This window comes from Hippocampus bargibanti, linkage group LG14, assembly GCF_051943395.1.
Source record: "Hippocampus bargibanti isolate YZ-2025 linkage group LG14, ASM5194339v1, whole genome shotgun sequence".
Taxonomy (NCBI): Eukaryota; Metazoa; Chordata; class Actinopteri; order Syngnathiformes; family Syngnathidae; genus Hippocampus; species Hippocampus bargibanti.
Window position 1 is genome coordinate 7431962 of NC_142747.1, and position 24272 is coordinate 7456233.

Consider the following 24272-nt stretch of genomic DNA (forward strand, 5'->3'; position numbering starts at 1 on the left):
AATGGGACTCCACACCTGTAACATGGTCGGGATGCCTCTACCTCTACCAATACACTTATTAAAAGGTGTGCTAAATGTCTCTTGGAAGGAGCTCATTCTCAAACTTCACAAAAAAAACTTACAGAAAAAAAAAAACACAGCAATTGCAAAACAGCAGCTCAGACAATCAACACACAATTTAAAGAACGGGGTCGACACACCGTCCACCGAGTGATGGGATGAAGACACTGTGCAGCATCGCGGTCCCGGTCCGAAGTGGAGAGTCACTTGTGATCGACGGGTCACGGCACCAATGTTACGGGTGTCACAACAGTGACTGTCTTCATCTCCACGATGCTGCTGTATTAATGAAGACGAGACGCGTGGATGTGTCTTTTTATTTCTTTTATTTCTGCAACACAGTATGGCAGAAGGGATGGGTGAAGTCGCATGGGTTTCGTCTTGTGATTAACCTGAATCTCCTCGAGATTGTTCTCAAATGCAAAACATTGTAGATAACAAAACAGAATTAACAACGTGTGATCGTATAGTGGTTATTTACAGAAAAAGAGAATACAACACAAGTTCACTGTTATTTACAAGATGTCCCTGAACGCATCATGGGCGGAGACTCGGCAGAACACGCGGTGCGCTTGTAATGGCTGGCGCACAGTTCAACCAGCCACGGACACTCACGGGCAAATGAGACACGACACAAGAAACTAAATATTGTTCAATAAAAACGAAATGAAACAATTATTACCTGCAACACAGTATGGCAGAAGGGATGGGTGAAGTCGCATGGGTTTCGTCTTGTGATTAACTGCGATAGAAAAGCGCATATTCCTAAGTTCCACTCGACAAAACGTGAAGTAAATAATGACACAAAAAGTAATCTGGACTCGAATGAATAAGGGAACTAATTAGATAACACTAGACAGTAAAAAAGGGGAAACAAAATAAGATATTTTCATGAAAATGCGCGTTAATCAAGACCAACAGAAAATTGCGACTCACCCTGAATCTCCTCGAGATTGTTCTGGAAACTATGGGCGGGACATAGTGCCACACTGTGCGCCGTTGCGTCACTTCCTTCATAATTTAATAACCTAAGTGTACAACTCCGTTACATATGTTTCAAATACACTGTAGTTCTGAAGATTAAAGCATACATGTTTACAATCATTAAAGAATTATATGTGCCATTTTGAGGCAACATTGGGGGAACATCTCTGACCCAAAAAAAAGGGAGCTAATGGCCAGCTCCGTTTCTTATATGGCGCTTGGCTACCCTCTTTTGGTGGCTTTTGTTTAATGCAGTTCGGCGCAGGATCTGATATATCGATAGTCCCGGTTATATCGATATTTTTTCGGACTCCCTTGAATATCGATATAACGAGACTTTACTGTATATATATATATATATATATATATATATATATATATATATATATATATATATATATATATATATAGTTCGGTGGACTAGTTTTCGGCGGATGAACACCAAACCACATGGTCGAACAGAGCCACGGTGGGTTGCGGACTAGTTTTCCACACCCCCTTTGTGTGCAGATGTGGTTTGCTCTCGAGTGGAGTACTTTTGCTATTGTGGGACCGAAAAAACTACACCACAGGCTAGTGTTCAGCCGAAGACACAAAAAGAAGACACAAAAGAAAATTACGGTCGAGCAGAAGAAGGTGATCATCGAAAAACACCGACAAGGTGTGTGCTTTTGTGTGACTTAGCGTCCCAGTACCAGTATGCTAAGTCAACCATAGCTACATGTGGCTCAGGGTGTTACTGTGTTGTCTAAGCAACAGTCTCAGGCAATAGGGCAATAGAAGAAGTTGAAAAACTTCTCTTGATTTGGATTAACGAAAAGCAGCTCGCAGGGGACTGTGTTAGTGAGGATATTATCACCAAGTACAGCAACTTCACTCGGATATCATCAAGAGGCAACTACAACGACCATCATATAGGTAAATAAAATGACTTTTTTAGACAGTACAGTTTATTTCTTTATTTACAATACAATAGCACATTTATTACATATAAAAGAATGTATATTTTGTGTGGTTTTAAGGCTTATTTAGTAGAAAATGATGTTTTATAGGGACCTGGAAACGGATTATTCTCATTTTTAATGGAAAATTAATGTTTGGAAGATACACCTTTCGCCTTACACACACTTTCTGGCAACCAATTAAGTCGTAAACTGAGGTATCACTGTATATACAGTGAGACCTCAACTTACGAACTTAATTGGTTCCCAGACAGAGTGTGTAAGGTGAAAAGTGTGTATCCCAAAAAACATTTTCCCATAGGAAACCATTAAAATGGGAATAATCTGAGGATGTCTGGCTCTTACAGTGACAGACATGCCGAGGTAGAGGAAGGTGGGGGGATATGGGGGGAGGGTTCACTAGATTTTAAACAGGGCTGTCTTTATGTGTTTTGTCACCAGCCGTCTTTTCCATCGTCGATTTTTTTCCCCTCACACTCCCTCTACATCCCCCCCACCCCACCCCGCCATCGAGCGGCAAGTCACCCTCTTCTGAGATTTTAATGGTACATGCCATTAGAAAGCTCATCTCGGGAAGGGAGGGAAGGTCTCAGTCTCAGCTTCGAGCTACTTTCGCCCCCCTCCCCACGGCCACTACCATTCCGCCCCCACCACCTCTTATCATAAGCACATTCACATATGCCTTTGCACGCGTACAGTCGCATCATCCGTCTCGATAGAGCAGTCGACTTCACAGTGCAGCAGCCCGCCAGCCAACCGGCAGGAGAGAAACGGACGAGGACAAAAGCAGAAGGGAGGGAGCGAGAAATAGAAGGGGTACGGACCCACTGAATAAACCAACACGGGAGAAAGGAAAGCATCCTGCGAGTCCAACGGATGGGGAAAAAGTCACCATCACGTGGGTTAAGGAATACAAGGAAAGGATGCTTTGAATGCCGTAGCAAGTGGGACGCAAAACACAGCAGGGACAGCACCAGGAATGAATGGGGGGAGTCCTGCTCGCCTGCCGCACGCATTCAGCGAGAAGAGCCGCCGTACACTGAAGTCGCTGAAAAGGTAAAGGAAAAAAATAAAGATGGATGTATCTGCCCTTTTCCTCTATCTGATCCGGTCCCATTTGAAAGGATGCAAAAGCGCTTTGACAGACATGAGGCAATTTCCATGCTGATCAGGCGACGAGGAGGAGATTGCCATCTTTGTCCCTTGCTTATGCGCGACCGGGGGGGGGGTGGGGTACACGACCGAGAGGGGAGGCTGTCTTGCATGCATGCCTGCTGCAGGGAAGGATTTGGGAAGCACAAGTAGAACAAGAAGGGTCTCGATGAAAATGATGGGGTGATAATCCTATGGATGAGCATGCTCAGATGAGGCGACATAAAGTCCTCTCGCTGAAAATGACCGATTGTGAGAGCTAAAAACTATTCATTCTCAGTTTGACGTATAAATAAGACAAGGGTCGAATTTCATGACAAAGCTGCATGCATACCTTGCCGGGAGTTTTCTCAAGCTCAAAACCTGACAGACCCACTTTCACTCACGACCCAGGGGAATAGTGCGCTCTCTTTTCCTCTCTTAACAACTTGTCTGTAGAGGCAAACAAAAAGAGGCGCAGGAAAAAAGGGGGAGCCTGAGTGGGCTGTACAATTCCTATTTCTGTTACCTGCCAAGGAAGATTTTGACTCTTTGCGATGGGATGTACTTTGAGATCCTCAACAGCTTTTTTCAGCTGTTTTTTTTGCCATGATATTCTCAGTGGCGGGAAAAAGTACATCGTTGTAAAAGTCAGAATACAAATATATCATGGTTACAATAAATATAGTTTACGGCCTGCTGCATTTCTGACGTTGCCTCTGCAAGCCAGATTGACTTTAATATGTATTTTTATTTATTTTCCTGTAGTCTATCAAACTATTTATTTACCTGCGCCACTATGTTAACAATAGCTTGACCCGTTGTACCAGCGGCTATCGCATAAACCTCACAATGCACAGGTACTGGGTTCAATTCCAGCTCCGGCTTGCCTGTGTGTGGAGTTTGCATGGTCTCCCCAGGCGTCTGTGGGTTTTCTCGTGGAACTCTGGTTTCCTCCCTTATTCCAAAAACAAGTCTGGCAGACTGATTAAATATTCTAAATTGTCCCAAGGTGTGAGTGTGGATGGTTATTTGTGACTGGCAACCGGTTCAAGGTGTCCCCCGCCTACTACCCAAAGGCGACTGCGAGAAGCTCCAGCAACCCCGTGATCCTTGTGAGGATAAGCGGAATGGAAAATGGACGGATGGTGGGACTCTGTGTAATTTTGCAGCAGATTCACACATTTCATAGCGTCGGAAAATCTTGCATGGTGCGAATATAGTGCCAAGGGTCTAAAGTCCAATTTTAAATTCTTAGTCATGTGTCGGTACACATCAGTCAAAATGCTAGGAAGTTCTTACTGGTCCGGTGGCAGGCAGCTGACACCCAGCATGACATGCGCCACACTTGAATGAAACTCATCGTATTTACTCATCAGTGTAACATTCAGTTCATCTCATTTTAGAAATAATTACACACGTTCGCATGCAATGCGAGAGTAATTTCAATCCTGTGCTGCCACTGACACGCCGGGTGGTGGAAATAAACCAGACTGCGATCTCTCCTCATTCAATGCATCCGATGAAACAACACATCTCTGAAAAACAGCATCCTCAGTTAATCCGACTGCCACTGTTTAAATCTGCGTCTCATTTTTTTCTGATACGGCTAACGCATAAAAATATCTTCTGGTTCTCTAGCTTCTATGCAGCGAAAAGAATGTGCGCTGTGTACATACCGAATATGCGCGCATGTTGCCCCCAGGTGTTTGCAACACTGGTGTCAGCACACTCCTGTGGCACCGCACTCTTTGACTGTGCATATATTTAGTTTTGCTCAGTGCGCCAATGTCAGCAACGAGCATCCATATCTCATTTCAGGACAGGGACATCTTGTCATGTCATCTGTATTCATCGCTTTCGGCCCACAAATACCGTATTTTCCGGTGTATAAGGTGTACCAGAGTATAAGGTGCACCCCACATCAATGGTGTATTTTCAAACGTTTTCCATATGTAAGGCACACCGAAGTATAAGGCGCACATTGAATGAATGAAAAAAAGTTTTCAATAATAAAATATGAATATATAAAGTTTTCCAAATACCTGAGGCTGGAGTTATGCACCACTTCTGCGACTTAGCGTCCCAGTACCAGTACGCTAAATCGACCATTGCTACGTGTGGCTAAGGGTGTTTCTGTGTTGTCTAAACAACGATCTGAGGCAATCGAAGAGGTCAAAAAACTTCTATTGATTTGAATAAATGAAAAGCAGCTAGCAGGGGACCGTGTGAGTGAGGGTATTATCGCCGAGAAAGTACGGCAACTTCACTCGGATATCATCAAGAGGCAACTACATCAACGACCATCACAAAGGTAAATAAAACAACTTTATTATACCGTACATGACAGTACACCTATCTATCTATCTATCTATCTATCTATCTATCTATCTATCTATCTATCTATCTATCTATCTATCTATCTATCTATCTATCTATCTATCTATCTATCTATCTATCTATCTATCTATCTATCTATCTGTCTGTCTGTCTGTCTATCTATCTATCTATCTATCTATCTATCTATCTATCTATCTATCTATCTATCTATCTATCTATCTATCTATCTATCACTCTAGCGCTCTCTCTCGCTCCCTATGGCTCTCTATCGCTCTCTATCACTCTCTAGCGCTCTCTATCGCTCTGTCTGTATTTCTCTCTCTCTCTCTCTCTCTCTCTCTCTCTCTCTCTCTCTCTCTCTCTCTCTCTCTCTCTCTCTCTCTCTCTCTCTCTCTCTTTCTCTCTCTCTCTTTGTCTTTGTTTCTCTTTCATTATAATATAGATATTCACCAACAACCCTGAAGTGGATCTTTGACACATTCACGTTCATTGTTTGGTTCCATTTATGACTCAAAAAACAGATTATAGAGGAAATCAAGTTATATTGTCTTGAAAAAAATGTGTTCAACTTAAATTCCTATTTATTTGTGTCAAGGTTAAATAAGCTATATGATTTAATATTTGCCCGTGTAGCTGTTTAAAAATTCAGTCACTCGTGCCAAGCTATTCATATGTAACCCCCACCCATCACCCTCCTCCCTTTATTCTTTATGATTTATTGTTTTTTGGTTTGTTTTGCATAATCTCATTATGTGTATTTGTACTTGGCCACGCAGCCTCAGGCAAGTGCCGCTGTCTGGGAAATAGGACGTAGTATTCGGGATAGCTGGCGGTGCAGTGTCACTTGTGTTCACATTCATCAGGCCTGCTAAAGATTAGGAGACAGTTGGACGCTACTGGAGGCGCAGTCACACGGCGTATTAATATAAAGACGCCCACCCCCACAAAAACACATATTGTACAGTCTACAGGCAAAAAGAAACAACAATGAGCAAAGCTCCTCGAGCTTTCTCTCTCTCTCACACAAATAAAACACAAACACACACATACACATACAGTGAATAAAAACAGCAGAGACGTCACGCCCCACCCCCACTCCTCATCACCTCTCCCCAGATTGATTCAATTACAGCGAATAGGAGGCAGAAGACTTTAGCCTGCAGTCGGCATGGTCTGGTGGACCCTTCGCTTTCGGCACACACCGTACAGTAGCCACAATAAATTTTTATCTAACCACGGGCAGCCTGAGGTCACCAGAGGCGGAGACATAATCATTTGACATAATGACAGAGGTCAACCCTTGTCAAAAGTCTGCCCTTATCTTTCGGATGCGACACAATAAACACGGAGGACTCTTTAAACAGCCCAAGGTCGATCCTTCAAGTTTTAATGGCACCCGCTATAGCCTAATTTATGACTGACTCACCGAACTATAGAATAAAGACTTTTTGGTTTTGATTGTTAGGAAAGAAACAAGACATGCTGTTTAAACTTTAATAGAATTCATATGTGTCGTTTGTGGTGTGCTTAATTCTAGAGGAATGAATAAAATCTTACAGTGCAACTTCCGTATACTTGACAGTACCTCTATGTGTAACGATGCTACCTTGATATTAATGGAACCAAACTGCTGTAGAGATGATCGAATGAATTGTGTAAAATGTGTTACTTCAGTGTATGAAGCAAAAGGCTACAAAAGTAAGTAAAAACACACTTTGAAATAATTTTGGAAGTTGTCATGTTTCGGGTTGCGACCAACAGGTAGCACTGTCGGGCCCCGCCTGCAGCTGCACAGGTGTATTAGTGGCAGTTAAAGGCACACGTCCATTCAGTGTTGGGTCATTGTTTATTTGACCCTGTCAGGTTTGTTTTATCTTGTCATGTTTTATTCGTGGTTTTGTTTGCTACTTTGGATCTTTTTGTTTTGGTGACTTTGTTGTTTGAGATATTGTCCCTGCTGACTTTATTTTAATACAATTTGCCAAATACACCCTGCATTTTTGGGGTCCACTACCACCCACCACCTTGCAAATCGTCAATGAAGTATTATGCAAAAATGGCACCAAAAAATAAAATGGATAGATACAAAGCAAACATGTCCAAAAAGATCATTTTTTTTAAGTCATCTGCGTGAGAAAAATCTGACCTTCCAGGGACGGCTTCAGTAATGACTTGGAGATTAGGTAAATGCAAAGGAAGGCACCACAAAGATAAAGAATGTTTTGGGGGGAAAATCTATTTTCCAAAACTAGTAAGCTCTCACAATTATCTTCGTTGGAGGATTGAGGCTTTTTTTGTAAATCCTCCCCAGTTTTGATGAAGAACAAGTTTCCGTCCAACCAGTCATGTCGCAAGTCTGCACCATTCGGCCACATTCTCTTCATTCTCTTATTGACACGCCAAATGTTTTTTTCTTTTCTTTTCTTTTTTTGGTGGGACTCATGTGTATGCACCCAACGGCATCAAGAATCTCACTGTGGAAGCATCTTCTGATTGAACCATCTGAGCCCGACTGATGCTGTCGCCTGCCGGGGATAATTAAGCAAGATAAATAATGAATGTGGTCGGGCTGCTGCGTGGCATGCATTTCACCGTGCGCAGAGGCGCTCAGCTAACTTTTAATTTCTTGTATTGTTTTAACTTTTGCATATCGATGACAACGATGCCGAATCGGCGGAGGGAGTCCAACACAAACTCAGGGTCAACTTTGTTTGCAGGGACTTCAATTCTCAGCTGACGTTGTTCAATTCTCTCTCATCTCTCTCATTTTCTGTACCGCTTATTCCTCATTAGGGTCGCAGGGGTTGCTGGAGCCTATCTCAGCTGTCTTCGGGCACGAGGCGGGGGACACCCTGAATTGGTTGCCAGCCAATCGCAGAGCACACAAAGACATACAACAGTCACTCTGACACTCACACCTAGGGACAATTTGGAATGGTCAATCTGCCTGCCATGCATGTTTTTGGAGTGTGGGAGGAAACCGGAGGACCCGGAGAAAACCCACGCGGGTCCGGGGAGAACATGCAAACTCCACACCGGGAGGCCGGACCGGGACGCGAACCGGCGACCTCTGCACTGTGAAGCCGGTGTGCTAACCACTCGACTACCGGGCCGCCCGTTGTTCAATTCAATTCAGAAATATTTCTTTTCAAAATGAGAGGCCGACTGATTTTAATTTTGATTTTGTGTTACAGCCGGCTGATGTTCAACGAGCTAACGGTTACGCGTTCCTTTGTTGAATCAGTCACACAGTCCAAGTGATATTTTTCAAAATTTCACATTGCACTTCCGGATTGATTTCCAATTATGTCCGCATATTATCTAAAAACAACAACAATAATTATTTTCTTTGGGGTTTCCTGCATAAAATACATTGGACACTGACCATAGGCACCCGCTCTCAGAATAAGATAATCACATATCGCAATGGCATGTAGCATCATCATTCTTCAGCCGTCATCTGTACTTCTTTGAATGTGTCGGACGTTTCGCTTCTTATCCAAGAAACTAACAGTTAGTTAGAACAATAGGAACAATCAGTGGAGCTGCAGGGAGTAGTCCTCTGCTCCACTCAACCTGAGAGCAGAGACCTATCATAGCAGAGTCCGGCACCACCGTGTCTGGACAGTAGGAGTATATATATATATATATATAGGGCCTAAACTACCAGTAAGACTTTAGTTTGCTGACGAAGTTTCTCGGATAAGAAGCGAAACGTCCGACACCTTCAAAGAAGTACAGATGACGGCTGAAGAAACCTTCACATCAATGGACCACTCCTGTACGACTGAGAGCTTACACAGACGTGTGTAGCATCATCTTTTTTTTTAAACGGATTCACAAGATGTTAGATCGGATAATATTGCTAATCTAGGCCGTGAAAACACAATTAGAACCATGATGGGATTTCTATTCAGCAATGGTGAATGAACTGGACTCATTTGTTGCTATGGTTCAATCATTTCAGCTAAACACTGTGAAATACAAATGGCAATGAAAGATTTGGATTTGTCTGATGCCAGTCTCGGTGTAAAATTAATGAAGGTAATCTCAGATATGATGAATTACTTGAGTGAATGAGCTGGGCATGCATTCAATTACAGTACGCTTGAATATTTGTAACGCACCCTCACGACAAGTCACATTTTTAATTTGATGAGCATGATGCATTGTAAATAATAGGCTGCGGGAGCTGTTTACATTACATTTTCCAGGTAAAAAACCATCACACAAATTAAAAATCTGGAAACGACAAAAGAGGATTTGGGGCACCAAAGAAAAAAAAGTTGGCAAGGTTCTCACTTTAATCTCAGAACTCTGACTTTAAAGTGAGAATTCTGCAATTAAAGTCAAAATTCTGACTTTAAAGTCAGGTTTTTGAGATTAGTCAGAATTCTGACTTTAATCAAATTGGACTTTAAAGTCAGAATTCTAAGAATATAATCAGAATTATGAGATACAAAAATCAGGTATGAAAGAAAAGTGGAAAAAAACGGTCAGCATTGCTGAGCTGCCAGACAGTATCAGTGTTGGCGTGATTGTTTTTGATTGCATGGCATTTCCTGTGCCACCTCACACGCTCAAGTGTCGCATCTGTGAGTCATACAAATACATCCGTGTCATCTTTTCCCTTATAATATGCCTGTTAAACCCACCTTTTATACTGGATGCTGTTGTTAATCTTGCCAAACATTCTTAGAGAACACATCATTGCAAAAAGTGCTTGTTTTAAAAATGAAAATACATGTATATAAATCTTTGGTGTAGACAGAGACGAAAAGCGATAGTTCCAGTCCTTGCAATGCACCGTGGGTATTTTTAGCATTGGTGATCATCATTTGTGACGCATCTGTGTGATGTGGAGGTATGTGTGGTGAGATCTAAAGTGGCTCTGTGAATTTGGCAAACACGATATTTGCTGCTCGACCTCAGGCGCGCACATGCGTGTGTGTGTTTGTGAGCGCGTGCACGTATCTCTTGTGTGCCTGCTTTTACATCTGTGATCTGTGGTCCTGATGTGACTCGGTGGAGTGATTGTTGAGTAGCAAGTAAAACATGATGGGTAGAGGGTGTGGAGATGACTTTGGGAAGACAGTAGGATAAGCCACTTACAAATTTTGAACATCTCGTGATTTAATTTTGGGCTGGACTTCATCGACTTCAAAGTTGTTTGTCACTCTGAAATACTCCTGGCTGCAATGTGTACGCGCGGGTTTTGCAATTCGGCACGCCAAACGTCTCGCGGATGTTGCAACGTGAGCGTTTGAACCGACGCCAAGTGTCTCGCTTCATTGACATTCAGCCGAGCGTGCGGCCTCAACGCGGAAGATGACTGTCGGCTGCGCAACGCTCTAAGTTGCACGCTAACGCGCGCTGCGTTGCTCTCCCGAAACAAATGCCCCGATGCCATTGATTACACACTACAAGCTAATGAGATAAGCTGAGGCTGAATCGATTCAATCGGAGAGGAATCACGCCGGAGGGGCACACGTAAACATGCGTTTGGGCGTACAGCGAGGTACCATGCTCCGCTTTTGGCCGAGATTCTCAGCGTCTAGTCATCGCCTACTCTGCTTCTAGCAATGGTAAATGAACTGCTTAGTCATTACATTGTAAGACATGTTGTCAATCAAGTTGAGCTTCGTTTTAGGAAACCTCGTGGAATAATGTGCTCCAACGAGTAAGCATGATGGACAATTATGGTTACTTGTCATCCTTGGATCCTTGCCCAAAGTGTAATTGGTTCTATTGTCCCCCCCCCCCCCACAAAAATATATTTTTTTTACTGTTCCAGCAGCTGCATCATGCAAATGACTTAAAATCATGGAGATTCTGTTACCATGTACAAATACATTCTCACTTTAGTCGGATGACTGTTTTCTTACTGCAACATGTATTTATTTATTTATTTATTTATTTATTTATTTATTTATTTATTTATTTATTATTCTTATTCTTATTCTTATTCTTATTCTTATTCTTATTCTTATTCTTATTCTTATTCTTATTCTTATTCTTATTCTTATTGATGTATACTTAGTTCGCTGACAAAGCCTCTTGGATAGGAGGCGAAACGTCCGAAACCTTCACTTTTGTACAGATGACGGCTGAAGAAACCTTCTCATCGATGGACCACTCCTGTACGACTGAGAGCTTACACAGACGTCTTATTCTTATTCTTATTCTTATTCTTATTCTTATTCTTATTCTTATTCTTATTCTTATTCTTATTCTTATTCTTATTCTTATTCTTATTCTTATTCTTATTCTTATTCTTATTCTTATTCTTATTCTTATATTATTATTATTATTATTATTATTATTAGCTATGACCATTACTATAATGGAATCAATCCGTGGTTAGCCAAACAGGGATTTTGTTCAAGTAGAATGTTTATTTATTTATTTATTTATTTATTTATTTATTTATTTATTTATTTATTTATTTATTTGACAAGACAAATAGTGACAGCTTTTGACATTTTATTGTGATCTGATGTCCCATGGTGATAGTGGGTTTTTTTTCTGCAAAAAGAAGTCAAAGGAAAAAGGGTGAAAATGTTTCTTACAGCATGTCAAAAGGGAAAGCTGCTGGTTGGTAATGGGATAAAAATCAATATGGGTCTAACCGTGCCGCAGTGCAAATGAAAAGCGTGCATGCCATGATAACAGCGATGGATTAATGGCTGTGTGGCTTATAATGAATTGTCACGTAGAACTTCAATTTTCATGTATCATGCTGCAAAGTGTACCTGAAGAGAACAGTTGTGGTTTATCATGAAGGACGGATATAAACAAAGACAAAAGGGATCGGAATCAAACCCTCTGCACTGTGAGGTGGATGCGTTAACCGCTTCGCCACCGGGTCCGCCCTGTATTCCATCCTAATTCCAGTAATATTTTTGCAGACCATAAAATACTTCATAACCCGACTCCATCTGCCCATGCATCACTTTGCGCATAAGCGTTGTGCTTTGATTTGGGACGCAGCTGTTACAGAGCATCCCTTCTACCAGCCCAGCATTTGTTAACATGCAGGTGGTATCTCACCTTGTCAGAGGCAAACCCGCTACCAAAAAGTCAGAGGTCAAACTATTGCTGTTAATTGAAGTGGAGAGGGAGGGTGATGTGGTGGTGAACGTGGTGGGGGAGGAGAGTGGCGCACGACAGAGCGATAGGATCCAGAAGCTCCTGTGATAGCAAAGCGTATCTGGAGATGAATCTATGACCGTTGGTGAATTCAATGTCATGTTTAGATGGAAAGGGTGCAGATGTCAGGCAGAGGCTGGGTGATGAAACCTTTTAATTGAATACTCAGCAAACCCTCTAATGCATCTTGGGATATTTTCCCAGCCGAGTCATCACAAGTAACCAACCGATGTATCTTTTGTTGATGCATACTTTCAATAAAAATGGGACTCGGTGCGCCACACGTGACGTTTGATGAGATTGCAGGGGGTGTAACAACCGACAGGAACGGCAATTCAAAAACGGCTGAAATGTACTCGCAACCTGTATATTACTAAAGCGAAACAGTAGCTTTAGCTTTCATCAACCACTGCAAACAAACAACAAAAGCGGCCCATGGTTGCCATGGTAACTAGAGCAGCTCAATTCACACCATGTACAATCCAATGTGGCGTAAAATGATTTTTAAAATCTGATGTCAATCTCAAACGTTTACGTCACGCTGTCATTTTTGAAAAGGAACATACCTGTTTCGTACCAGCTATATGATTCCCGCTCTGAAATCAGCAATGCGGACTTAATGGTGTACGTGTACTGAAGCTGATGGATGGCCGTGTAAGGAGCAAGGCACCACACTCCTTCATTCATCAGGACCAGACAACCTCTTCAGGCGTGTTGGCCTGACTGACAAATGAGCTTCCAAAGCACCCCGCTGAGCGCTGAAAAATGTTCCAGATTGCCTGTAAACAGGACAAAGACCTCTTGAACGTGACCAATCCAGTCGGTGCCCAAATAGACACCTCAATGTCCATAAAACACCAGTTAACTTTTCATCTCCAGCAAACGGATCGTGTGAAAAATAGCACTTTGTACTGTCAAAGCGGTTTCAATGACGACCCAAAATTGGCACTTAAAGGCTTGCGCTCAAACTTGGATGGATGCGGCATGGGGAGCCTGCGGCCACGTGAATCACTTTTTTTTTCGGGGCATTTGGAACAGTGAGAAGAGGAGGCGGCTGACTGAAAAGAGAAAGCTTTTTTGGACGTGGGAGGAAAGCAGGAGGAGGCGGACGAGACTGGAATTGTTCGTAGAGGTTATTGTGAGTGAGGTGTGAGTGAAGCTGGGAAACAACTGTCTTTTCAAGAATTTTGGCGATGAATGGAAGGTGGGAAATTGGACGTAGGTTATTGAAATCGTTTGGGTCTGAGCCAGGTTTTTTCAAGATTGGAGTGACAGCTGCGGTTTTGAGTGGGATAGGAACAATTCCAGTTGATAATGAGGAGTGAATAATAGTAGAAATAAATGGGAGAAGAGAGGGTAGGCAGGACTTGATAAGGATAGTGGGGAGGGGGTCGAGTCTTATCGCGGGCTCCTCAAGCCATGCATCCATCCAGCCGCAGACTGTCCAACAGCACCGACCTTTCCGCTGAACAAAGCGGGGCTGTGAAGATGCTGCCCATTACAGGCGCAAAAAAGCACAATGGCACCGACATTCCTCCCATTCAAAAACAGTACTGGCATATTCATGCTGCCGAAAAGGCACAACCGCTCAGCACAGTCTCCTCCTTGATGAATGTCATGGTCAAAAATGCTGAAAAACAATCTATCCATTCCACATGATGCACAACAACACAAAGTGACAAAAGAAAACACAAACAAGACAAAAACAACAAAAAAAGCAAGGCTCATGAGAGCACTTGCTGAGGCTGCCTACTCGGGCGCCATCTTGGACTTCTTTTCAATTCTTATTCTTATTCTTATTCTTATTCTTATTCTTATTCTTATTCTTATTCTTATTCTTATTCTTATTCTTATTCTTATTCTTATTCTTATTCTTATTCTTAGCTATGACCATCTCCTATTACTGTAATTGAATCAATCCGTTGTTGGCCAAACATTCGGGATTTTGTTCAAGTAGGATGTTTATGTATATATGTATGTATGTATGTATGTATGTATGTATGTATGTATGTATGTATGTATGTATGTATGTATGTATGTATGTATGTATGTATGTATGTATGTATGTAAGTATTTATTTATTTACTTGGTTGTTTATTTTATTGTATATTTACTTGTTATTTATTTAGTTATTTATTTATTTGATTGATTGTCTATTTATTTTTTCATTTATGTGTGCATTCGTTCATTCATTCGTTTGTTTGTTTGGTTGGTTGTTGCATCATGCAAACGACTTAAAATCATGGAGATTTTGTTTCCATGTATGTATGTATGTATGTATGTATGTATGTATGTATGTATGTATGTATGTATGTATGTATGTATGTATGTATGTATGTATGTATGTATGTATGTACGTACGGACGTATATACATACATGTACATGTATTGTATTTATGTACATGTATTTATTTATTATTCATCGTCTTTATTATTCATATTCTTTATTATTATTATTATTATTATTATTATTATTATTATTATTATTGTTGTTGTTGTTGTTGTTATTATTATCATTATTATTGGGCGGCCCGGTAGTCGAGTGGTTAGCACACCGGCTTCACAGTGAAGAGTTCACCGGTTCGCTTCCCGGTCTGGCCTCCCTGAGTTTGCATGTTCTCCCCGGACCCGCGTGGGTTTTCTCCGGGTCCTCCGGTTTCCTCCCACACTCCAAAAACATACATGGCAGGCAGAATGACCACTCCAAATTGTCCCTAGGTGTGAGAGTGACTGTTGTATGGCTTTGTGTGCCCTGCGATTGGCTGGCAACCAATTCAGTCCCCCGCCTCGTGCAGAAGACAGCTGAGATAGGCTCCAGCAACCCCCGTGACCCTAATGAGGAATAAGCGGTACGGAAAATGAGATTAGATTATTATTATTATTATTATTATTATTATTATTATTATTATTATTATTAGCTATGACCATTACTATAATGGAATCAATCCGTGGTTAGCCAAACAGGGATTTTGTTCAAGTAGAATGTTTATTTATTTATTTATTTATTTATTTATTTATTTATTTGACAAGACAAATAGTGACAGCTTTTGACATTTTATTGTGATCTGATGTCCCATGGTGATAGTGGGTTTTTTTTCTGCAAAAAGAAGTCAAAGGAAAAAGGGTGAAAATGTTTCTTACAGCATGTCAAAAGGGAAAGCTGCTGGTTGGTAATGGGATAAAAATCAATATGGGTCTAACCGTGCCGCAGTGCAAATGAAAAGCGTGCATGCCATGATAACAGCGATGGATTAATGGCTGTGTGGCTTATAATGAATTGTCACGTAGAACTTCAATTTTCATGTATCATGCTGCAAAGTGTACCTGAAGAGAACAGTTGTGGTTTATCATGAAGGACGGATATAAACAAAGACAAAAGGGATCGGAATCAACCCTCTGCACTGTGAGGTGGATGCGTTAACCGCTTCGCCACCGGGTCCGCCCTGTATTCCATCCTAATTCCAGTAATATTTTTGCAGACCATAAAATACTTCATAACCCGACTCCATCTGCCCATGCATCACTTTGCGCATAAGCGTTGTGCTTTGATTTGGGACGCAGCTGTTACAGAGCATCCCTTCTACCAGCCCAGCATTTGTTAACATGCAGGTGGTATCTCACCTTGTCAGAGGCAAACCCGCTACCAAAAAGTCAGAGGTCAAACTATTGCTGTTAATTGAAGTGGAGAGGGAGGGTGATGTGGTGGTGAACGTGGTGGGGGAGGAGAGTGGCGCACGACAGAGCGATAGGATCCAGAAGCTCCTGTGATAGCAAAGCGTATCTGGAGATGAATCTATGACCGTTGGTGAATTCAATGTCATGCAGTTTAGATGGAAAGGGTCCAGATGTCAGGCAGAGGCTGGGTGATGAAACCTTTTAATTGAATACTCAGCAAACCCTCTAATGCATCTTGGGATATTTTCCCAGCCGAGTCATCACAAGTAACCAACCGATGTATCTTTTGTTGATGCATACTTTCAATAAAAATGGGACTCGGTGCGCCACACGTGACGATTGCAGGGGGTGTAACAACCGACAGGAACGGCAATTCAAAAACGGCTGAAATGTACTCGCAACCTGTATATTACTAAAGCGAAACAGTAGCTTTAGCTTTCATCAACCACTGCAAACAAACAACAAAAGCGGCCCATGGTTGCCATGGTAACTAGAGCAGCTCAATTCACACCATGTACAATCCAATGTGGCGTAAAATGATTTTTAAAATCTGATGTCAATCTCAAACGTTTACGTCACGCTGTCATTTTTGAAAAGGAACATACCTGTTTCGTACGAGCTATATGATTCCCGCTCTGAAATCAGCAATGCGGACTTAATGGTGTACGTGTACTGAAGCTGATGGATGGCCGTGTAAGGAGCAAGGCACCACACTCCTTCATTCATCAGGACCAGACAACCTCTTCAGGCGTGTTGGCCTGACTGACAAATGAGCTTCCAAAGCACCCCGCTGAGCGCTGAAAAATGTTCCAGATTGCCTGTAAACAGGACAAAGACCTCTTGAACGTGACCAATCCAGTCGGTGCCCAAATAGACACCTCAATGTCCATAAAACACCAGTTAACTTTTCATCTCCAGCAAACGGATCGTGTGAAAAATAGCACTTTGTACTGTCAAAGCGGTTTCAATGACGACCCAAAATTGGCACTTAAAGGCTTGCGCTCAAACTTGGATGGATGCGGCATGGGGAGCCTGCGGCCACGTGAATCACTTTTTTTTTCGGGGCATTTGGAACAGTGAGAAGAGGAGGCGGCTGACTGAAAAGAGAAAGCTTTTTTGGACGTGGGAGGAAAGCAGGAGGGGGCGGACGAGAGAAGCGATAAGATAAACGGAACAGAACAATAAAGCAGAAGAAATACTGCGGATGCTTCCCCAAAAACTCTCCAAAGCACTTTGACTCATGCTTTGTGCTAATCATCTGGGAGCGGCACTACGACAGCTTATTTTAAAGCCTTGCTCCAAAATCTTCTCTTTATATCAAGGATGTCCAAACTTTTTGCAAAGGGGGACATTTTTTGGTATGTTAAAAATGTAGGAGGGCCAAACTTGGCGGACCTTTTTTACAGACTACAACAGCCATTAATTTCAATACATTTCAGCGAGCCATTCTGAGTTTCTCATTTGTTTTTTATTTTAGTTTCAGCTTTCTGAAGCATGTCTTTTGGTTCATTTGAATCACGCCTATCAACATTGAATTGACATTCAAGATTGAAATTGAATATTCACTTAATTTCACTTTTTTAACACTTTTAGTAACAGTTGAACAGAAGTTATTGTTCTTTTGTTGATTGTCACCATTTTAGAAAATGTTACACATTTTTTTGAAACTTGCCATTCTATAAAATTTGGGGTCTTATTCAGTCAATTGCTCATATACAGTAAGGTCTCGTTATATCGATATCGGATATATCGATAGTCCCGGTTATATCGATACTATTTCTATGCACGCACGGAGAAAATTACATGCAAACAGGGTCGGATATATCGATAGTCCCGGTTATATCGATATTTTTCCGACTCCCTTGAATATCGATATAACGAGACTTTACTGTATTTATTTGCTGTTCCTCATTGAGCCTCTCGAGGGCAGCACTTAGTACACACATGCAGGCCAAATGTTGATTTTATGACGGAGGCTGCGGGCCAAATGGCCGGACTATGGACATGTCTCCTTTATGTAGTCCATACAGATGTCGTCTGAAATAAATTCAGGTAAAAAACATTCCGCATAAGCTTGTACAGAATGTCGTTGCTTAATTTACTGCCCAAGCAGTAATGACCTTGCCTTTAAGAGTGATTCAAGTCCGACACAAAGCTGAGATGATGAGATGACTCTCACCAATATATAAAAGTTAGCTTAAACCTTGTTAAAGTTCCGTGACTGACAGATGCAAAAATGTTGTGCCCGTCAGTCGTCTGATGAATGATTCACAGTGGAAAACTATCCATAATGTGGCAACTTCATCGTAGTGTGAGGAAAATACTTGATATTTTATTGAAGGGGCACCTTGTCTGTGAGCGATGAGGGGAGCTCTGTGTTTATTTGTCACCATTAGGGAGCCAGACGCTGCGATGGCTGCCATCGGTCATACTTTGAATTCAAAGTCGGTGCGCCACACGTGACGATTGCAGGGGGTGTAACAACCGACAGGAACGGCAATTCAAAAACGGCTGAAATGTACTCGCAACCTGTATATTACTAAAGCGAAACAGTAGCTTTAGCTTTCATCAACCACTGCAAACAAACAACAAAAGCGGCCCATGGTTGCCATGGTAACTAGAGCAGCTCAATTCACACCATGTACAATCCAATGTGGCGTAAAATGATTTTTAAAATCTGATGTCAATCTCAAACGTTTACGTCACGCTGTCATTTTTGAAAAGGAACATACCTGTTTCGTACCAGCTATATGATTCCCGCTCTGAAATCAGCAATGCGGACTTAATGGTGTACGTGTACTGAAGCTGATGGATGGCCGTGTAAGGAGCAAGGCACCACACTCCTTCATTCATCAGGACCAGACAACCTCTTCAGGCGTGTTGGCCTGACTGACAAATGAGCTTCCAAAGCACCCCGCTGAGCGCTGAAAAATGTTCCAGATTGCCTGTAAACAGGACAAAGACCTCTTGAACGTGACCAATCCAGTCGGTGCCCAAATAGACACCTCAATGTCCATAAAACACCAGTTAACTTTTCATCTCCAGCAAACGGATCGTGTGAAAAATAGCACTTTGTACTGTCAAAGCGGTTTCAATGACGACCCAAAATTGGCACTTAAAGGCTTGCGCTCAAACTTGGATGGATGCGGCATGGGGAGCCTGCGGCCACGTGAATCACTTTTTTTTTCGGGGCATTTGGAACAGTGAGAAGAGGAGGCGGCTGACTGAAAAGAGAAAGCTTTTTTGGACGTGGGAGGAAAGCAGGAGGGGGCGGACGAGAGAAGCGATAAGATAAACGGAACAGAACAATAAAGCAGAAGAAATACTGCGGATGCTTCCCCAAAAACTCTCCAAAGCACTTTGACTCATGCTTTGTGCTAATCATCTGGGAGCGGCACTACGACAGCTTATTTTAAAGCCTTGCTCCAAAATCTTCTCTTTATATCAAGGATGTCCAAACTTTTTGCAAAGGGGGACATTTTTTGGTATGTTAAAAATGTAGGAGGGCCAAACTTGGCGGACCTTTTTTACAGACTACAACAGCCATTAATTTCAATACATTTCAGCGAGCCATTCTGAGTTTCTCATTTGTTTTTTATTTTAGTTTCAGCTTTCTGAAGCATGTCTTTTGGTTCATTTGAATCACGCCTATCAACATTGAATTGACATTCAAGATTGAAATTGAATATTCACTTAATTTCACTTTTTTAACACTTTTAGTAACAGTTGAACAGAAGTTATTGTTCTTTTGTTGATTGTCACCATTTTAGAAAATGTTACACATTTTTTTGAAACTTGCCATTCTATAAAATTTGGGGTCTTATTCAGTCAATTGCTCATATACAGTAAGGTCTCGTTATATCGATATCGGATATATCGATAGTCCCGGTTATATCGATACTATTTCTATGCACGCACGGAGAAAATTACATGCAAACAGGGTCGGATATATCGATAGTCCCGGTTATATCGATATTTTTCCGACTCCCTTGAATATCGATATAACGAGACTTTACTGTATTTATTTGCTGTTCCTCATTGAGCCTCTCGAGGGCAGCACTTAGTACACACATGCAGGCCAAATGTTGATTTTATGACGGAGGCTGCGGGCCAAATGGCCGGACTATGGACATGTCTCCTTTATGTAGTCCATACAGATGTCGTCTGAAATAAATTCAGGTAAAAAACATTCCGCATAAGCTTGTACAGAATGTCGTTGCTTAATTTACTGCCCAAGCAGTAATGACCTTGCCTTTAAGAGTGATTCAAGTCCGACACAAAGCTGAGATGATGAGATGACTCTCACCAATATATAAAAGTTAGCTTAAACCTTGTTAAAGTTCCGTGACTGACAGATGCAAAAATGTTGTGCCCGTCAGTCGTCTGATGAATGATTCACAGTGGAAAACTATCCATAATGTGGCAACTTCATCGTAGTGTGAGGAAAATACTTGATATTTTATTGAAGGGGCACCTTGTCTGTGAGCGATGAGGGGAGCTCTGTGTTTATTTGTCACCATTAGGGAGCCAGACGCTGCGATGGCTGCCATCGGTCATACTTTGAATTCAAAGGCATTTGACATGTCAAATGCCTTTGAAAATCCGATGAAACTGCTCGGGTGTCACAGTACTACGTCGAGGCACGTATTGACAACATAGTCACAGCAAGGAACGACTTAGGACGGAGGGTATCAAACTCATTTTTATAGTTAGCAGAAGTCAAGGATCATGTTTAACTCATTCACTTGCACATTCTCTCGATGTGCAAAAATATGTCCACTCCAGTACCAGGGTTTTCGTCATTTTCACTCAAATTGCAGGAGCCACAGAATATTTAGCTTTAGGAATACATAAACATTCAATTCAGCGTAAGAAACCTTAGACGCTTTTCTTTCATCAGAAAAAAAGAGTTACTTCATAAGTTATATGGGTCTGGAGTTATCTGAGCTTGAAATAGGGGCAGACGTAAAAATATAATACTTCTTTTCCTTACGGCTTTTCCCTTCAAGGGGTCGCCACAGCGAATCAGTGTCCTCCATCTTCAGGGGTTTAATTCACATTTGTTTTGGCCAAGCTTTTACGTCAGATGCCCTTCCTGACACAACCCTCTGTATTTATCCGGGCTTCGGACCGGCATAAGAAGACACTGACTTATGTCCCCTTGTAGCTACAGAACAAGCAACTCTATGAACTTAATAAAGATGAAGATGCTCAGTAAAAGGCTCCCAAAGACAAAAGGGTCATTGGCACAGCAGCATTCAAACACAGCAAAACTATACTCACCATTTGATGACATTGCAAATAAAGTGTCTGCCTTTGTAAACAAAGTTAAAGTTGCATCAAAGGCGGTTGATCCTCACTGGTGATTTACCACCATTTACCAAACTAAACAAGATCTGAGACACGCCGGCGAGATACTGGCAATAAGAACTATCCCGGGAAGACTTTTATGGATTCCCCTTACATTTTGAGCCACGCTATAAATGAAGATGCAAGTTATAAGGAGACGTCTTCAAAAGTGGCTGAGAGGTGGAGGTGCATCGCGGTTTCAGTTGCAGGTGGCAGGTGATGGAGTCGAGCGCAGGAAGACGTTTATCCGCTTCTGTACCTGCCCGTTGTTTTTGCCGAGCAAACATGGCATTGGAATTAAAATGTATGCAAGCGAACGCGCTGGTTGCACAGCTGTGTGTCACAGAATGCCGCAAGGGAACATTTATAGATGACTTTATCTTAAACGCTCATACAGCGATCCAACAAGACCATCCGTGTTCTCCCTAATGCCTCCCTTCACACCATAAGATTACTTAAGCCCCCTGTTATATGGGAAGCAAAGCCCCCCCACCCTGCCCCCATACCCCAAAGCTTATGTAATTACGTAGTCTCGGCGTGTGGTTTATATGATTGTACCGTAAGGAAGAGAGTGTATTACCATTTCTCCGTCGTGCAACTTGAGACATGATTTATTTGGTGGATTTGGAAGGGCACTGTCTATTTGTTTTGGATTTCGCCAGCTGGTCACAGGCATCATAGGAATCGAATAGTTCTAAATGTTCTAAACTTGTAGGATGGACTGTTTAATATTGGATTCAAAGAAGATGAATTATGTTGCGCAGGGGTGGCCATTAGGTCGATCGCGATGCACCGGTAGTTCGTGAATTTTTGATCGTGAAATGTGGAGAAGAAAAAAATCCGGAGGACGGTACGTGTGAGTTACAATCCTTTTCAATCCTTGAAAAGTCGATCTTTGGTCAAAGATGTTTCGGCCCTTCTGACATATACCTGTAAAACAACAAAAAAGAAAATGGAGTGACTGTAAAGCACCACAGACATGCTGTCCTCGCGCAGTTGCTAAAATAGCAGCTCATAAAACATTCAACGCACACTTGGGCTTAAACATGTCATTACCTCCATGGCTACCGTCAGTTTCCTGTGTCGCTGTTGACACATTTTTCATTCCCCTTGGCGTAAAGCCATCCGCTTAACACCATCGACAAAGTGCAGAGACAAGTATTGCTTAGTTCACAAGGCCCGGATATCTATTTGAGTTCATCCCAAAGGTGCTTGACGCATGGCGGTCAGGGTGTGGAACTTCGTCCACTTCAGATTCATCCAAGTCTAAATTGATAGCAAGTAGTTGGCTTTGTTCAGGGCGTTTGTCTGAAATGTTTCACACGATTGGCAGCGTCCAATTATTTCACATTGTGCGGCTTCAGGGATCACGACATGTGGTGCTGTTTGGTGTCAAAAAAGCATTTCCATGTGAGTTGAAGAGCTTCATTTTGACAAAAGTAGCATATCGCGAGTTGGTTGCATGCAGAATTTTGCCAGATGGCATCCGGCTCGGTCCTTGTCACCAACAGATAGCTGGGGCTTGAAAAAAAAGACTCAAATGTGATTCAAATGCAATTGGATTGAAATGTGAGATAAGGAGCCTTGGTATGAGTGGGAATGCAAAACAATTGAAGCGAAACCTCATTTATTTTCAATACCAGCATGCTGTTGTGGTATGTGGTGACTTTTGGCAGTCACAGCAACAAAATGAATCATTGTAGCTTCACTTGAACCATAACAAAAGCTGCAGCAAAGACAAAAGGGCCCCGTACTGATTCAGCATTAAAAGCCAGTTGAAACAAATTTGTGAAGACGGTGCGCATTAATGTGTACTCAGCTGTTGTAATGGACTTTTGAAAAATGCCTGAGCAAGGAAATGTCTTTTGGATTCAGCACACTTACAATGCAGTTTATTGTATTCTCCTTTGATTAAAACAGCAACGCAGAGTACAGCGGTACCTCTACTTACGAATGTCTCATCATACGATATTTTGAAGTGACGAAACGTTTCAACATGAAATTATTGCCTCGGGTTACGAAAGAAATTTCAAGATATGAAAGGTAAAAATACAGAACAGGCAGCTCCGAGTTTCCCGAATGCACCATTCTTATAGCTGCTCTGCCATTGGATTGGATTGGATTGGATTTGCCTTTATTAGTCTCACAGTGGAGAAATTTACATTTCACAGCAGCAAAGCGATGAAAGGAATGAAAGTAGAAAAACAAAATACATGAGCTGCTGGAAAGGCAGCCACTCTTGGGGCGCCATCTTGAAGTCAAAAGAACAAAAAACAAACTAAATAACAAATAATATGACAGCATACAGACAATATGACAAAACAAAGACACAGAGAGACATTCATTCTTCAGGACTTTGTGATGCCTTCTTTGTGATGACATGAAGCAGTTCTAGATGAAAGAGGAGAGGATCAAAGCGTCTTTCCACCAGTGGATCAGGGACATCATGGTGGAATGTGCACGTCGACTACAAGCTAAATGTTGAAAGCAAACACACAGCTGTAGCATCCATTGTCGAAAAGAGATTGTCTCACATCTCCTGTTCCACATAAATCTGCTTTAATTCCAAGCCGCAACAGTTCCACATACGCATCGGCGCTCTGCGCTGACGCTCCTTTCTTC

At 41.9% G+C, this 24272-nt stretch overlaps 1 protein-coding gene across 4 annotated transcripts in view; it reads left to right on the forward strand.

Moving 5' to 3' along the window:
• The first annotated feature begins 2626 nt into the window (after window positions 1-2626).
• Window positions 2627-24272, forward strand: part of b3gat1a (beta-1,3-glucuronyltransferase 1 (glucuronosyltransferase P) a) — a 68075-nt gene continuing 46429 nt past the window's right edge. For 2 of the 4 annotated variants that reach the window (XM_089014051.1, XM_089014055.1), the window contains exon 1: window positions 2628-3062. The gene's annotated coding sequence lies outside the window, so the exon portion shown is untranslated. Of the gene's footprint in view, window positions 3063-24272 lie in introns of all 4 variants that reach the window. The other 2 variants (XM_089014052.1, XM_089014056.1) reach the window with 2 other exon arrangements.